Raw genomic sequence first — 18,131 nt, forward strand, 5'->3', positions numbered from 1 at the left:
GAGAATATGCACATTCTCCACATCACTCCGTCTGTATGTCCTCAGTTCATAATTGAATAAGCTTTTGTTTCATGGCTACAGATTTGTTCTTCATAGATATATTGTAGTTTGTTTCTGACTGCTCCTGGATGCAAAGTTGATGTGAAAACCTGACAGGAGAGATGTAATGGAGGTAATGTTCTGAGTTTATGCTGGCGAGGCTGGGGCTTAGAAAACAGAAGTCTCCAGCTCTCTAGTTCCTTATCTGTGGAATGGATATGGGGATACTTTATGGGTTGGTGTGAGAATAGTCTGATATAATTATGAATATATAAGTAAATTGATTTAATGACTACTTATTCAGCATCTTTTAGTATTGAGACTGTGGATGGCATTAGATACACAGTGGTGAATAATAATAGTGCTCATTTGACGAAGGGCTTATTATGTACCAGAGAGCATATTAAGTGCTTTTCTTGCATCATCACTTTTGATTTTAAGCATGGAAAAAACATGAGGTAGGTAATATTAACCCTACATCCACTTAAGATGAAGAAACTACCACCCAGAGAGGTTCAGTAACTTGCTGAGATCATATAGCCTGTGCACAGCAGAGCTGAGATTGGGACCGGACAGTCTACCTCTAAAGCCTGTATTTTCACCATGACATCCTGATGTCTGGCTCTACTGACACAGAGGGTCCCTGCCCTCAGGAAACTCGCAATCCAGTGGGGAAAGGACAGAAGCGAAGCAAACGTAAAGACAATGCACAGCTAAGTGCCATGAAGGAAAGGGACAGGATGAGATGAGAGAAATAAGCAAGGAAAAAAACCATGTGAGACTGGCGAATGCGGGAAGCCCTCGCTGAAGGGGTGAGACCCAGAAAATGCAGGAGGCAAAAAGTAGGGAGCAACATGCCTTGCCTTGGCAGGGGGAACACCATGTGTGAGCCTAGAAATGGGAAAAATCTGGATACCAGGGGCTCAAATAGAGTAGCTGCTCATCATGAGTGCACGTGGTTATTGGTACAGAATACTTTGAGCTTAAAACGTATTCCCAATCATTTGGAAGGAGGACTCTGCAGCTGCCTCTCTGGATTTAGTGCCTTCTCTATTTTGTTACATATGTTCAAATTTATGAACATGAAAGAGATTCAGCCTTTTCTTGAATGCCTATAAGTGGCCACATTTCACAAATCCTCTCCCTTCTCCCAAATGTGGGAAAACAGAAGGAAGGAGAAGTTTTGAATTCTGCCTCCAAATATTTCCTCAGTGGTCTTTTATGGGGCTTGATTCCTTAGAAACTGACATGTGTTCATAAAACATGGCATTCCTCCACATATATATATATATGACTTAACAAAATTATAACTATGAGCAAGGAAGCCCTCAAAAAAGCAGTTATTATAAATGCTGAAACATGCTATGCATAAAATTAATGAATGTTAATTTATTTGCTTTGCTTTTAACAGAGCCACATCATGGAAACCACCAAAAAAGATTTTATGAAAAACCTTTCTTCTAGTACCTACCCATACCTTTTGACTCTGCCATAGGAGGCAATATTTTAAAAATTATATAGATTATATATATAATTTTATTTATATAAATACATATATTTCATTATAAATATATTTATAATATATAATTTATCATATCTATGATTTTCATATATTATCTTCCATCTTTCATGTGCTTCTGTGGTATGTTTCACCTCCTGAGACACACTGAATATTTTCCCAAAATTTAAACTAGGATTATGTTCACTTTTAATTTGCATGCCTGGGTAACAATGTCACTAACCTTTGCTACTCCTTTATAAATCGAAATTAATTAAACTGGAGCTTGCCAATGAAAACATGCCCTTTTAAACATAGATTTCTGGTCTGTAGCCCTGTCTAGGGAAAAAAAAAAAATCTCTTTTATTAGAAATTGTTGATCTCACATCAAAGCAGCAAGAGAAAACCAAGTTCTCTTTCATTTTTAATAAAAAGGCTTTCTGATCTCCAAGGGCACACCTGACCATGCCGCTTGCAGTACAGGCAGCCTGTGATGAGTGGCCCACAGCAGTCAAAGCCTGTGCTTTCAGAGGTCGCTGTTTTTTTCCGAACTTGAACTTGATCTGTTCAGAGAGGCTAATTTGTTACTCAGAGGGAACTTGAAATCTCCCTGTGATTTCCTTCAGATGGCTGGTGGTAATATGCATCACTGTGGTTTTTAAGCTTTTTTAAAGACTTACTATGAATATCTTTAGGAGAAAGGAGTTTTGTATTTTACTTCACGTAAATTAAGCCTCAACTTGTTTTAAGTTTGCAGCTAGATTGTCTGCTAGTCTCCAAAATTCTTTGATATATTTACAGCCTTGACTATTAAAAAGGATGATGGTATCTTGCCATGGCTTCCTTTTCGCAGGGCTCTATATTAAATAGTAAAAGTCCAAATGTTTCCCAAATACCCAGAATACAGGACCTTGTGAAGGGAGAGGTCCTGGGGAAGTGTAAGCATGCCCTGTGGTATCTGCTTGTAAGAAATATTTCATTTCACTGAAACTATCCATTACTGATTTTTGCAAATCCAATAAATTGACTCCCAGGCTCTGAACTCCTTTTACAGAACTCTTTGGATCCTTTGCCAGGGTCTCAGTGAATGCGTTCTCTACTTGTTCATTTCCTGCTGCTTTTTGAAAAGCCTTCTGCCTCCTTTCTGCCAGTCGCATCTGTTCATTCCTAAATGAATGCAGCTTCCAGAAAGCAGTGGCCAAGGACATCTGAGCAATGGGAGGGCTGTCTGCTTTCCTGCTGTGTAACACTGAGGTTGATGCTTGTCTTCTGAAGCCCTTCCATCCCTGTAGTTGTGCCACCATATTTTTCTTCAGGCCTTTAACCAACTGTTCTGTTTTTGTGGTCATATTTTTCACTTATTTGAAGTGCTGTAATTCATAGTCTTTCATAACTTTCCTTGTGACCCTCAGTAAAACATTGTTTTTTTCTTCCTGTAGAGAATCACTATACAATGCTTTTGTTGTTTGATATTTTATGTGCATAAATGTGTGTATTTGTATGTATGTGTATATATTAATATGTGTACATACATACATAGCTATTGTAATTTGTGACTATTTAAATAAATGGTATTATAATTTATTCTAAAGTTTCTTAAGGTAGTCCATTATGTCATCTCTAAATAACGAGAATTGTTTCTCTCTTTCAAATATCTCTCCCTTTTGGCCCGGCATGGTGGCTTATGCCTATAATTCCAGCACTTTGGGAGCCCAAGGTGAGTGGATCACCTGAGGTCAGGAATTTTAGACCAGCCCGGCCAACATAGTGAAATCCCATCTCTACTAAAAGTACAAAAAATAGCTGGGTGTGGTGGTGCATGCCTATAGTCCCAGCTACTCAGGAGGCCAAGGCAGGAGAATCACTTCAACCAGGGAGGTGGAGGTTGCAGTGAGCCAAGATTGTGCCACTGCACTCCAGCCTGGGCGACAGAGCAAGACTCCATCTCAAAAAAACAAAACAAACAAACAAAAAAACTCTCCTTTTATTGTCTTTTTCTTGTCATATTTCATTGGCTAGAACATCCTGTGCTGTCATAACTTTCCATTTATACACACATCATCGAGGTTTGAGTGAATTAATAGTTAACAGCTGTGTCCTAGAGTAGTAATTCCAATTTTGTCATAAAACATAAAAACTGCAGACTGATACAAGTAATTCATGTTAGGTACAACTATTAAAGACCAAATTATGTCATCTCTAAATAATGAGAATTGTTTCTCTCTTTCAAATATCTCTTCCTTTTGACCAGGCATGGTGGCTTATGGCTATAATCCCAGCACTTTGGGAGGCCAAGAACAAATCTTCTGTAAAGTGAAATATTCCTCCAAAAACAAAGAGGAAAATTATTGTAGTTCCATTTATCAGGTGCTCCCAGGAGGTCAGATACCAGGTTAAGAGGTTAAAAACTCAGTGTATTTAATTCTCACATCAAATTTCTGAAGTCTTACTATTGTGCACCTTTTACTGCCAAGGAGACTAAGGCCTAGAACGTAAGTAACTTGTTAGACATTGTCATAGCATGGTGATAAATGCAGACCCTTCTGAGGAGTGCACAGCCTGCTCACTTTACAACACTACCATGTTTTGATGCTTATGCCCCCAAGGTAAGTTAAAATGTCTCTCATTTTTATGTCAGTAACTGGAAAGTCTAAAAGTTAAATTAAAAAGAATTCCACTTGTGAGGAAGATCATATTTGGATGTATATCTCCTGTATATCTCCACATTTAGTGTTGCTGTCGATCAGGGGCCAGCATACTTCTTTAAAGGGCCAGTGAGTCAATATTTTAGACTTTGTGGGTTATGCTATCTCTGTCGGAACTACTCAACACTACTGACATGGCATGAAAGCAGCCGTCGACAAGATGAAAGTGAATGGGTGTGTCTGTGTTTCAATAAAACTTGATTTATGAACAGTGAAATTTGAATTTCATATAATTTTCACATCATAAAATATTATTATTTCAACCACTGAAAACCCTATAAGCCTTACAGAAACAGCCCATGGGCCAGATTGGCTCACAGGCTGTAGTTTGTCAACCCTGCTCACTACACTGAAGTCTTAGAACTTCGACAAAACAGAGAGGGAGAGGTGCATGCAACCACTGCTTCTACAAATCGTCCTTCCCCATGACAACAGGTATTTAACAAACATTTCTGAGGGCCTGCTACTGCGTGACAGTCCCAATTTGGGCAGGAAAGATACAGAGACAAGACAAATTTTTGTCTAGAGGTTCTGCAGTCTACTTGAAGAGGCGTTGTAGGGTGGAAGAGGTTAAAAAAAAAAAGCAATTACAATGCAATATGCAAAATGCTTTAGACTTACAGCAGAGTGTGCAGCAGCCATCAGCTTCAGCAGGCATCTGGTGGATGCTGGGCTTCTAGAATCTCAGGACCTCTGGAAGTGCATCTCAATCCCCTTCAGTATCTTGTAGCAAGCTAAGTCTTTTTGGAGAGACTCACAAGTTTTTAGGTCATATGATGGAGTTCCTGATTCCACACTGCCGTGCTGGAGGCAATTCAGAGACCTCAGAGCAGCGAGCGAGCCCAGCATCTTTTTAATCTGGCGCCATCTGCCTGCCTACCCCTCCCAAATGCACATTTTGATGCTCTGAAGCTTGGCGAAGCTTTCCTCAGCTGATCTCAGCTCCTCAAAATGAGAGTTAATGGGGGACTGGAGGGCTGTGCACTGGCCCCAGAAAAGATGTCCATAGCATGAAGTCTTTCTGCAGGCTGAGCAGAGGAGGGGTGCTGACAGAGTGGCACGCACACCGACCCGTTTAAAGAGTCCACTGGCAGCCCAGTGCTCCTGAGGGAAAACATACATTGGCAGCACTTCCCCGCGCTTGTCTCCTCCTTTTTCTCTTGCTGACACGTCTCACTTGAATTAAATCCTGGGCTCTGCCATGCCAAGAGTTCTTTGGTTGTATTCCTGCTGGCCTTTTCCAGCTGCCTAGCTTCCAAGCCATGTGCAACACGTTCCTTCGCTAGCTCCTGTTCTTAAATATAGAGGTTCTCTAGGGCTCTGGCCTCAGCCCACTGATTTTCCAGTGTTTACACACACCTTGAATGATCTTATCCTTGCTTGTATTACCATCTGGGTGCTGATGGCTTTTGAATCAGTATTGCCAGTCAGACCTGCCCCCAGCTTCAGGTTTCTTCCTCAAACTACCTGCCCAAGGTGCTCACCTCTTCCTCATCAACACCTGCTTGCCCCTGCTCCCCCCACCCCGCCTTCATTTTTTTCTCTGTGTGTGTGCTTGTGTGTGTACAGACATGCATGTAATGTCGGACTTGGGAGTCTTTCATTGTCCTCCTTTTTCCTTTTCCCACCCCTCTGCTAATTAAGACCCAAGTATCTGGAGGCCTGGATTCAGGGTTGGGCTGTTAAGACAACTTGGATTCCATTCAAAGAGTCTTTTACTTTTAGTTCACTCTTTTTGTTGTTGTTGTTGTCACAGGGTCTTGCTCTGTTGGCCAGATGGGAACATGTAGTGGTGGAATCTTGGCTCACTATAGCCTTAACTTCCCGGGCTTAAGCCATCCTCCTGCCTCAGCCTCCCAAGTTGCTGGGAACACAGGCGCACGCCACCACACCCAACTGTTTTTTCATTTTTGGTAGAGACAAGGCCTCACCATGTTGCCCAGGCTCCTCTTGAACTCCTAGGCTCAAACAGTCCTCCCACCTCAGCCTCCCAAAGTGCTGGTATTACAGGTGTGAGCCACCACACCCGGCCTAGTTTGCTCTTGACCTAGCTAATTAGCAGCCCCAAAGGTATATAGGAGACAAAGCAGTTGGATGTAGCTCTCTGTTACCTCTTTCTTCTCTAAGCAGAGTGCCAGGGGTGTCTTTCCATATGCAAACCTGATGATGTCATCTGCCTGCTTAATACTCTTCTGTGTTCCCCACTGCTTTAAGGGCTGACAGGTATGGGATACAGGTTTTGCACTGCGCCACCCCAAGGAACACCATTCTCATCATAGTCTGTGAAGAACACCTCCTACAGTTGTAGGAGCATTGTACAGCCTGTACTGCTGTCTGTGGCAGCTCTGGCCCATAAGGTCTAGCAATGCTTGGCCTTAGACTCCTGTCCCACCACTTCACATATGACCCTCTCCCTGGTAGACAATCCCAGGGTTTCTGAATCCGTAGTTCTGGGGTCAGGTATGATAATCTGCCTTCCTATCACGTTCCCGGGTGATGTGATGCTGCTGATCTGGGGAACACACTTTGAGAACCACTGGTATAGCCAGAGCTTGACATTACTTGATGTTTTTTCTGTTACGACTCTTTACTCACTTAGGGCTTCCAGGACATGCCTGGACATGGGCTGCCTAACCCGATTTTGCAAAAGCTGGAGGTATCTCCATTTTATAGAAACAATTAATGATTTTACTTACTCTTTTTAAATTAATATTGAACTCTCCACGAAGCCCACAAACACATTCCTCGCGGAAGAATTTGAAACACTACAGATTAGTCTAAAGTTCCTTCTTTGTCTCATCTTTGCCCCAGAAGTTAACACTCCTGTCAGTTTGGTATATATCCCTTTTAGACTCTATTCTGAGTTTGCTGGTAGAAAATAGCCTTCATGCTGGTATTTCCCCCTCCTCCTAACCGTGAATCACATCATACTGGACCTCCTGTTCCACAGCTTGCTGTTTTTCATTCAGCTGTATGTTCTGGCCTCCTCTTTATGCTGGCATGCATACATTTTGCTGAATCTCCTTGCTCTTCACAGCCACTCTTTCCCACCCTACTGTCTGCTCAGGGGACTCCATCAGCCACTGCTCCCTGGCTTCCAGGTGGGTGTGACCAGTGGGAGGAGATCAGCGTGAAGTAGAAAAGTGAGGTTGGGGTCTCTCCCTTCAAGGTGGTCTCATGCGGGCTGTGGCTGTGGAGGGAAGTTTCCTGAACTCACTGCACCTCTTCCAAGCACATTTTGCCCTCTGCACCCACTTTGCAAGTAGACCTGATTCCTCTTAAGTATGTCACCTGTTTCCTCAGGGAACCTCACTGTGTGGGTGCTATGGGCTGGATATTAGTGCTCCCACAACATTTATGGGTTGAAACCCCATCTCCACAGTGATGGTGTTAGGACGTGGGGCTTTGGGGAAGTGATTGGGCCGTGACAACTCTGCCTTCATGAATGGGATTAGTGATTGTAAAGGTGGCCCCAGAGAATTGCATAGTCCTTTCCACCATGTGAAGACAGAAGGCACCATCTATGAACTGGGAAGCAGGCCCTCACCAGACACTGCATCTTCCAGTGCCTTCATCTTGGAGTTCTCAGCCTCTGGAACTGTGAAAATAAATTTCTGTTGTTTATAAGCCACCCAGACTATGGTATTATGTTATAGCAGCCCAAGCAAACTGAGAAATTAGGTACAGCTCCGTCTTTTCTTTTTTAAGTTTTTAAAAAATATTGTGGTAAAATATAAATAACATAAAATGTACTACCTTAACCATTTTTAAGTATACAATTCAGTGGCATTAAGTACATTCATATCATTGTACAACCTTTGCCATTATCCATGTCCTGAGTTTTTTATCATCTCAAACCAAAACAGTGTCTGTTAAACAATAATTACCTATTTTCCCTTCCCCCAGCCCATGGCAACCACCATTCTCCTTCCTGCCACTTGAATTTGACTCCTGTAGATACCGCCTAGTTGGTATCACACAGGATTTGTCTTTTTATGACTGGCTTATTTCACTTAGTATAAAGTCCTCAACGTTCTTCCATGTTGTAGCATGTATCAGAATTTCCTTTCTTTTTAAGGCTAAATAATATGACATTGTATATCACATTTTGTTTATCCATTCATCCACTAAATGAACACTTGGGTTGCTTCTACCTTTGGACTATTGTGAATAACGCCACTATGAATGTGGGCATACAAATATCTCTTCAAGACCCTGCTTTCCATTCTTTTGGGTATATACCCACAAGTGGAGTTGCTGAATCATATGGTACTTCTATTTTTAATTTTTTGAGGATGGTCATACTCTTTTCATCTCCAGTTATGTGTATTCTTTGCTTTGACTCGAAAGACTTAATGTGTATTCTTTGCTTTGACCTGAAGGACTTAATAGTTATAGTTGCCCTATCTGCATGGTATCCCACATCAAAGAAACTTATTTTAGTCGTCCACGTGAGGTCAGCTGTTTTTGTCTTAACCCATTTATAATTTTGATGCTGGAAAATATTTTAGTGTGCAAAACATACTACCAAAGTATTATACATTACAGAAACTCTACAACATCTGGCTTGCAAAATATGAAGCCATTTTCAAAGCAGATGTGTAAATTACAGATATGGATTCAACTATATGGCATACTGAATATTTTGGTTGCCATTGCTACAGATTCTACAAATATCCTCTAGTTTCCTGTCTGCCATTTTGAGAATATTCTCTTGTGTACATTTCATTCAGCCTTTTAAAGAATCTCTTAGCATCCTTTCGGGCCTAAGCCTCACTGTGATATTAACTTTGAGGGCTTTTGTTTACTTAGTATCTATTCTTCTGTAAGTAAATTTTAGGTGCCAAAGAGCTCTCAATAATTATGCAATGTTGTGTTGAGAGCTGTTTCACATAGAAACATGACCAATATAGCTTTTGTCACATAGAAAGAAGACCTGTTTGGAAAATCCTTGGCAAATTAGGCTTATAAATGTAAAAGAGACTGTGATTTGTTCTGAATTGTATTCTAACTTGCCAAAAGTTAGTCACATGTATAAATTATACAGGTTAACCAAGTTAGCCAAAGTTACAAGGCTAGGAAATGGAGGATCCGGAATTTAAGCGTGGATCTTTCCACTGTATCACCTTTTCATCCTTCCACATGTGGCCACCTGTGATAGGGTAAACGCACACATACCTCCTTTCAGATGTTCGGACTGTTTCAGCATGCCCTTGGTGGTAGACCACGAGTACTCTCCCCAGATAGGAAGTGAAATAAGCACTTTGTATTCTCCCTGTAGTGATGGGATTTGGGTTACCGGGATTGAGGAGGGCCACCAAAACCTCAGCATGGCTGTGATAACCCCGCACAGCGCCTTGTCCTCATTTTCCATTGTAGTGTTTGCCTTGACCCGAAAAGCTCTTCATAGCCCATTCCGTCGGCACATGAGCACAGCCAGCACCAGACCAAGACCATAAATGGATCTGTAGAAGCTTTGGGCAGGTGTCCAGGACTCCGTGTCCTGTAACACGTGTAAACGTTTTCTGGAGTGTTTGTTTTAAATGTCAGAACTTGAGGATAATTTTGGCCAGGGTTGTTTTTACATTTTTCATGGGTACCTATTTATAGGTCTGAATCTAATTCTATTTTTTATCCAGCCTACCCAGAAACCATAAAGAAAAAGATTGGTCATTTGACTATATAAAAATTTAAAACTTACATATGGCAAAAAAAAAAAAATAACAAACTGGTAAGAGCAGATGAAGGGCTAATTTTCTCCTTTTTTAACGTTTTTCTACCTGTCAAGGAAAAAGACACACTACCCAATAGAAAAGTAAGCTAAGAATATAATCAATAAACATGTGAAAATGTACTCAACTTCATTCATAATTAAGAAAATGCACAACCAAATGATGTTGGCAAAGATGTAATGGTCGGATAATAGGCAACATTGATGGGTGTGTTGACATAAGCACTCATAAACTGTTGGTGGGAGTTTACATTGGTTCAGCTTTTGGCAATATCATTAAAATTAAAATGTTCGTTCTGTCTGGGTAATAAATTCCATCATCTATATTGTGGATGTAATCACAAAAGAGTATGCCAAGATATGTATGTATACAGGCACACATACATGCACACAAGAATACTACTTGTAACATTATGCAGTGGAAAACCCACACCACAACAATATATCCCTTCTTCCCAAATTAGAAACAAGATAAATGTTAAATAACAATACATCTACACAGCAGGAAGCCCTATTAAAAAGAATGAAGTAGAGCTCCAAACCCTTATTTGGACAGATCTTCAAACTTTGTGGCAAGCATTTATAGAAGTTATTTCTTTAAATGAGATCTCTATACTGGTATATGCTTTTATCTGAATGGACACATTAAAAATGAGCAGTAGTTAAACTTTGGGGACTATTGTTTTAAGTATGTGCATAGGACTGGTTGTGTCTTGTTTTTATTTTATGCTTTTTAAAAGGACTTCTCACCCATGCATTATTTACTTAAAATTTGATTGAAATCCATGTGAAAATGGTTCTAACAGTTATAGATAACAAAATTTAGCTGTAAGTCTTGATTTCATCTCTGCAATATCATTGTCCAGAGCTATGCTTTTGGAAAGGAAAAAATGGAGCTGAGAGCTGATTTCCAGAGTATGATCTAGATATACACTGGGCTCTGCTTTTCTGTGGAAATCCATCTTTAAAAAATACTGGGTGGAGTTACATTTGAAATAGAGATTCTGTAATGTGTGGATGAGGTCATTTCCTTATAGGAACTTTTTGGAGTTGGGAGAGAAGCACATTTATTTCTAGGTGTTTAAGCAGGGCTGATTTTTGGTGGAAAAGGAGGCTCTCACCCAATTACCTAGTTAGAAAAGGACACCTAGGCTTTTGTGTCCTTGGAGCCCTTTGTTTCTGTACCACCAATGAATCTGTAGAGGTAAATTATTGGGATGGAAGTGGTTATTCATGTTAGAAAACAGTATAGGGGGATTTTGCTTTATAGTCAGAAATACTAGATTTAGATATGGCTTCCATTGCTTTCTCACTTTGTAATCTAGCTGAGTTTGTTTCCTCATCTGTAAAATGGGTTTATAGATAATATCTCCAGTACAGAACTGTTAAGTGCTAAATGAGATTATGCAGGTGAAATGCTTATCTTTGTACCTGGAACATAGTAAGCCTTTGTTGGTATCTGTCATTGTTGGACCACAACTGTAAAATTTTAGCTCAAGATTATATTCATTTCCACCAGGATGAAACCAGCAAGCTTAGATAGTTCATTGCTTGGAATTCTGATAGTTAATTGGGTTACAGAACCAGCACTGGTCAACCAGGAAGGCAAATCAGAAGATCAGCCCTCAACCGTTGGTTAGGTGCCTGATGAGACATGCAAAATATAGAAGATTCAGACCTATTGGTTGAAATTTCTTATGTCATATATTTACTGAAAATGTAGGAATTTAAGTATATTTGTGTATTCAGGGCCCTTATACCCCAAATCAAGACCAGAAAAGTTGCCTAGATAAGATGTAAGTAAACCCTAAGTACCACTCTCCTTCCTCCACCCAGTCTTCCAGCCCAACCCTTTTATCATTATCTTTTCTCAACCAAAATCTTGATAGAACTGTATTTTATTGTTACACACATGCACAGATTACACATTATAGTCCATTTGTGTAATTCATCCATCTGCCTCAGAACTGCCCTAACCCTGAAGCGTAGTTTAGGGTCTTCCCAAATGTTTAACAGCATTAATTCCAACTTGAACTAAGTAGAATAAACAGATCCCAGACCTCCTACCTTAGAGACCCAGCTTTTCAATCTTAGTTTTCTATCTTCCTTTCCACATGATCAAAGCAGCATTCCCTAATCCTGAAGACAACACAAGTACTTCTAAGTATCCTTTGTTTGTCTTGCTTATCCCAACCAAAGGTAATTTTACATTTGCATTACTAATCACCTTCCTCAAATGCATTGTTCCTAAAATTAGATTAAATGTCTCTAAATGGTTTTATTTTGTTTGACAGTGGTAGCGTGACCCTTAAATATCCTATCTGTGAATGTACCAACTAGAAGGACATAGGTTTATATATAGAAACAAATGAGATTCTTCTATTTTGTCATCTCTGAAGTATAATTTCATCAATGCACTTAAATTTTGTGGGTGTCTCTTTTCAGGTACAATAAAAATTCATCCAAGAACAACAAACTAAGCTATTACCAATTACCATTCAACTGTGGGTCAGAATATTTTAGTCTAGTGGGAGAGCAATATTTCTTTGATTGGTTCAGTAAAGGTTCAAAAGTATTAGAAAATTGAATGAGCTTTATGCTTAGATCTTAGTTCGGGACCTCCATGTTAAATTCTTGGTTTGAGGCAGGGAAAGATGAAAACTTACTTGCAGTGTAGTTAGTGTAGAGAGAGAAAACAGTGACTGTAGTTAGGGACGAGTGAATGTTAACAGGTTTGATTCTCAAGGGTGTTGGTTAAACAACTTCTTAACTGGCCAGGGTCCAGCTCGTTAATCATTAACCTAGGGCTGAGCATCTGCTGCCTGATGTATTCAGAATTAGTTTATCATTACCTCTAACGACCGTTACCTCTAACGACCGAAGAGCCTCTATGCAATCTCTTATCACCGCCATGCCTAATCTTCATTTACCAGGAGCAGTGTGCTGGTGTTTCTTAGACCAGAGTGGGAAGTTTATGGTCAGTTGAAGAATTTTTAATTATAACTGTTTAAAAAGAAGAAGATGACTGTGAACAGCAGCTCACTCGTAGCAATCTTTGGACAGTACTTCAAAGTGACCCACTTTCCCATTTAACTCTTGGGAAGCCTGGGTTGCCCTGTTTTCGACTTTGGAGGTCCGTGGGCTAGGTTCAGAGTGCCCTGGCAGGCTGGCTTGGGTTTGAGGCTGTGGCTGGAGCCTCCACAACGCCCTGTCTCAGCACCTGGGAACTGGCGCTTGGCACCCCATTCTTTCCTCTTTGTGTGTGTGTGTGTGTAAATCATTTCCATTTTTTCTACTTATCAAAGTATATGTTAAAATAAATGAAAGCAATACAAGGCCATGTACATGGTAGAAAATCTGGACAATACTAAAAATGTACAGAAATGACTTTTAAAGATTAATTTTCAGTGTATAAGCTAAGCTACTTTTCATTTTAGTGTCTTTTTAAAAACAGCTTTAAAAAACATTTTAAAGGGCTCATCATGTTCAAGAATGAGGGAATGTTTGGCTACAAGGCCTTCAGTATGACTATCCTATAGCTGGAGGTTTAATAATCAATTATGTTAATGCTTTTCTAAGCCTCCAGAAGGGTCTGTCTGGGTCTTATTTACTGTAATAGGCAAGTTAAAGAAACTTGAGTTTAATTTATATTTCAATTCACTTTTTTTTTTTTAAACAACAAGTGCGATTTGGGCTTTATTTATGGAAGGAGAGAGTTGTCCTTCTCCCCGGAAAAAAAAAAAAAACTAAACTGAAATTCCCATATGACACTCTTAAATGCCTGCCATTGGGTTTTATGTTTCCAGGATATTGTCCACAAAAATATATGCAATGTTAAAAGAATGTGGACGCCTAGTAGCGTGTACGTTTTAGCCTTCTGAACCAAGGGTTTATGAAACTGGTTGAAGAGTGTTTTATTGAAACAAGACAAATATTTATGAACAATTTAGAATCATCTGTTTTGAAATGTAAAGTGTGTTCCGAGTGGCGCACAGAGTTCCAGGTGTTTCCTGTCTGAATTTGGAACGGTTCGCTGCTGTGAGGGGCTTACAGAGTTGTGCTCTCCTAGCTTTTAATAAGAACTGAAGAATCACGCAGCTTCCCTGCTAATGCCGGAATGACTGAAAGCACTCACAGGAACACACTTGATTTAATGAGTAGAAAGCCTTCTTGAGACACCTAGGTGTGTGTATGCTGATCTGTTACATTTGTCACGGAATTAACAACAACAAACTTGCTTACCGAAGGAGCGTGTTAACTTCTGCAGGTATATACGTGTATAAGTTCTGCTGCTTAAACACATTCGTACCAATCAGAGGTTTACTTTCTGGCCACTCTGACTTCTGTGTTGTCACCATCCCTGGTTTCTGTGAAATGGAAATATTGTGTATTCGCCCAGACGGTTGGAAGCCGTTCATGTAAATACGGGCCGTTGTGATTTAACTGTCAGCCTGAAAGGCCCTGCTTCCAAGGGCTCCTTTTAAACCAAGCACAATGAGGTGTCTGTTTTAGATGCAGCCGCCAATCCTTGGTTGCAAATACATGGATTTGTTAGCTGTTTGCCAGCAGAACTGCTTTTTACAACATGCCCCGCTTTGTCTGCTGGCGTGGTGGACTGTACTTCAGGGCAGTGAGAAACGCTGCCATTATCTGCCTCCATCCCCAGATCTGTTCGCAATGAGGGCTCCGAGATGGGATTGTAGGGGGAGGCGTGCAGCAAATCATCTCTAGGAGCAGTCGGAAAATAAGAAGGGAAAAGCTTGTCCCACAAACAGTGTCCAAATGCACAAGCAAAACCACATGTGAAATCCCACCAGATTCACCCCCTGGAAACCCAGCTCTAGAGGATGCAGACGGGGGGCCCAGCCGACACCCAGGGCTGGAGTAGAGGTGTTTTATAAAGGATGACCATTTTTCTAGCATGGACAACAAAGAGCTAAGAGAGTCGCCCTGCTTCCTGCTTGGGCCTTTCTGTTTTTGCATTGGCTGGAGGCTTCTTCAGTAGACTTCACTTTCCCTGATGGTGAGAGTCTCAGAGACCAGTTGGGATACAGGCTTGCTTAATTTTTTTTTTTTATTGGGGGTCAGAGAGGGGTGAAAAATAGAGAAAAGCATGAAAGAGAAATGAAGTCACCCATATTTCTGCCATAAAAAAGTAAGCACTGGTAACATTTTGCCGCCTCTGCCTTCAGTGTTTTGTTTTCTCCCTCTGTATATGTTGAAAAGTGATATTTGAGTATTTTTCCTTCATATTTTCATGTTAGAACTGTAGAGTATTTCAGTGGTCCCCGCTTAGCCACAGTTTCTGTGTCCAAGATTGCAGCTACCTGTGGTCAACCATGGTCTGAAAATAGACAAGTATAGTACCTATCATAAGGTATTTTGAGAAAGAGACTACATGCGTATATAACTTTTATTACAGTATATTTTTAATTGGTCTATTTTATTGTTAATCTCTTACTGTGCCTAATTTATAGATTAAACTTTATCATATGTATTTATGTGTAGGGAAAAAATGTAGTATATGTAGGATTTGGTACCATCTATGGTTTCAGGCATGCATTTGGGCCCTGGGCAATATATCCCTAGAGGATAAGGGGGAGATGACTATACATATGTAATTAAAACTGTCCTTGGATCTACCTCCTCCCCACTGCAGGGGTCAATCTCTGTGAATGTTATGTGTTCTTTCCTTCTGTATTTTGTGCTTATGTGGTCTTTTAAATGGCCTTCTGACTCAGGCCTCTTCACTGGCATAGAGCACATGCTTTATTCATTCCCCTATTACGGGACATTTAGACTGCAGGTTTTTTTGCTTTTCCAAGCAATGGTGCTGCGAGCCTTCTTAGACCTCTTTTTCCTTGTGCATGTATATGTGCTAGGGTTTCCTCTCAGGTAGAGATCTAGAAATGGAGCCACCAGTTTCCAGGCAAGACCAGACGTAAAAGGTCGTACATAAGGAGCACTAGTTTTACATACCCGTGAACTGTATTTATTACGGTCGTGCTTGAGTTCTGGCTGAAGAATTACGTGACACAAAAATGGACAGAGTTAGCTACAGGAGGCAGAAAGCGTGCAGTAGGGATCCTGTTGAATCCTCAAGCTAAGTAGTTTACCAAGCTGGTTGCAAATCTATTTGGTATTTTCCTAATTATCAAAATACTTGCCTCTGATAGGAAACATTTGTTTGAGGGCCTCTCCTCCTCCACCCCCAACCTCCAGTGTACCACAAATGAATCAGTCATGGTAGAAGAAACAAATGGCTTTCTGTTGTTGCTGCTTCTTTAAAGATAATCCGTTGTTTTCAAAACATTTGCAACGGTTGCTTTCAAGGAAAGGGTGGCTGGAGGCCCTGGCCCCTGATTTCCCCAGGTGGAAACATTTGCAGTGGGTTTTCAGGGAAGTCACAGAGAAGAGCCGCCCGCCCGTGCCAAGATTCAAGGCAGGAAGTTGTCTGTTTGGTATTTACTCAGGCGTCTTTGGGCAAGAATTGATTTTTCAATCAGAGTTGAAAGTTACTGCTAGGAGTTACTTAGGCAGTAAGAGAAGAGGCTGTTTTCCTTGGAAAGGCCTAAAAGCCTGAATCTCCAATTTAAACTTAAATTTTGCTGTGACTTTCCTGCGGGATCTCGGGTGAGAGATACTTCTTGCCCTCCAAGACTGAAAGCCTAGTTTATCAGTAAGTTAGTTGAGTACTGAGGGAACACCCCTTTGAGCCATTCTGGGAGATCCAGAAGGGACATTAGCCACCATCTCATTCAATGACCTTGTTTTTATAGAAGAGGAAACTGAGCCAAGGGAGATGAAATGATCAGTCTATTTCCCACATGTTGGAGAAATTAGGAGACAAACAGAGGTCCCATTCCTGCACCTAATCGTATAAGGGCAGAGACCGCGTGGGTCTGTGTCCTCCTGAATCCGCCCTGTCCTGTGCCTGTTGCGTGGTAGATGCTTAGTGAGCGTGTTGCCCAGAGACCATCCCATTCCCGGGTGGCTGGTTTCCAATGTGATTATGAGGGCAAAGTCACTTCCTCACAGGGGGCTTGGAAAATAAAAAAGGAAGAGTCAAAACACATAAGAAATGGAAATAACAGAGTAAGCCTGTGTGTTTTAAAAATTATTATTTATATCTTGCCTCCTTCCACAAAGGATTTGAGGCAGCTTAGGAGAGTTAAACACCAACACCAGGGCCCTCACTACACAGTAAGTAACTAATTGCCACGTGAGGCTTACAGATAAATGCTGCGAGCCTGGGTGGGGGAAATTGTCTTTGCTGCTGCAAAAAGGTTTTAGGCCTGTCTGTATAAACCATAGGCATAATATATAAATAGAACCTCAAAGGGACACTAGGGGCTCTGTTGCCAGAGGTTTATTTTTCTTTTTTGGTTTTTGTATGAGAAGGCCTTGGTTATGGCTAGGGAAGTGGACAGGGGAAAGAAAAAATATTTATTTTCCAATGTATCAATTTCGTGTGCCATACCCTGCCTTTTCACATATCTCTTTCAGAAAGTCCTGCACGTTTACATTTCCGGAGAAGTTAAAATGAAAGGCCCTGTTTACATTTATAGTTAAAATTAAAAACAGGATTTACCTGGGAGCTAGTACCCTCCAGTGACTTAAGGTTGGAAATTAAGGCTTCCTGGCTTATCTTTCTTAAGGAGAGAAAACTGTTCTCTCCTAAATCGCCCCCTAGTGGTCCCTTAAGTCACTGATCGTCTCCTGCCTGAGGAGCTGCACGGCCGGTCCCAGTTGGAGGCACCGTCATCTGTTGCATTGCTTCAAGGTGAATTTGGCCATTACGATGACAGAATTCTGCAAGGAGAAACTTTGGTTGACTTTTCTTCTTTCACTCCCAGGGTTTTCCTTTATGTCTCCGCTGCTGTTTCCAGATTTCTGAAGAACAGGACTGAGTTTATGCACGAAGCTCTGAGGACCAAAGCGGGAGGGAGGTTTTCCTTGAAGATGACTCTGCTGAGGCCTTGCTCCTTGTTGAAGGCAAGGCTGTGGGAGGGGTTGTATGGAGGTGGCTGCCGCTCAGCAAGGGTGTCCAGCATGTGCGGGGGAAGAGAGGTTTTTTGAACTACATTTCTAGTCGATAGCCAAGCCTATTGTGAAGAGTGGGAACAGGGCTGGTAATAGCTGCATGCATATATATATA

At 41.0% G+C, this 18,131-nt stretch overlaps 1 protein-coding gene and 1 long non-coding RNA gene across 4 annotated transcripts in view; one reads left to right on the top strand and one right to left on the bottom strand.

The window, feature by feature from the left end:
* LOC105550450 overlaps window positions 1–5,184 on the bottom strand; it is a 46,923-nt gene extending 41,739 nt beyond the window's left edge. Inside the window, exon 1 of the long non-coding RNA XR_001007721.1 lies at window positions 4,864–5,184. This is a non-coding gene — a long non-coding RNA (uncharacterized LOC105550450). The remainder of the gene's footprint in view (window positions 1–4,863) is intronic.
* Window positions 1–18,131, top strand: part of PDZRN3 (PDZ domain containing ring finger 3) — a 224,759-nt gene that overhangs the window by 80,660 nt on the left and 125,968 nt on the right. The gene's annotated exons all lie outside the window — the stretch shown is intronic.

Source organism: Mandrillus leucophaeus, unplaced genomic scaffold (assembly GCF_000951045.1).
Source record: "Mandrillus leucophaeus isolate KB7577 unplaced genomic scaffold, Mleu.le_1.0 Scaffold485, whole genome shotgun sequence".
Lineage (NCBI taxonomy): Eukaryota > Metazoa > Chordata > Mammalia > Primates > Cercopithecidae > Mandrillus > Mandrillus leucophaeus.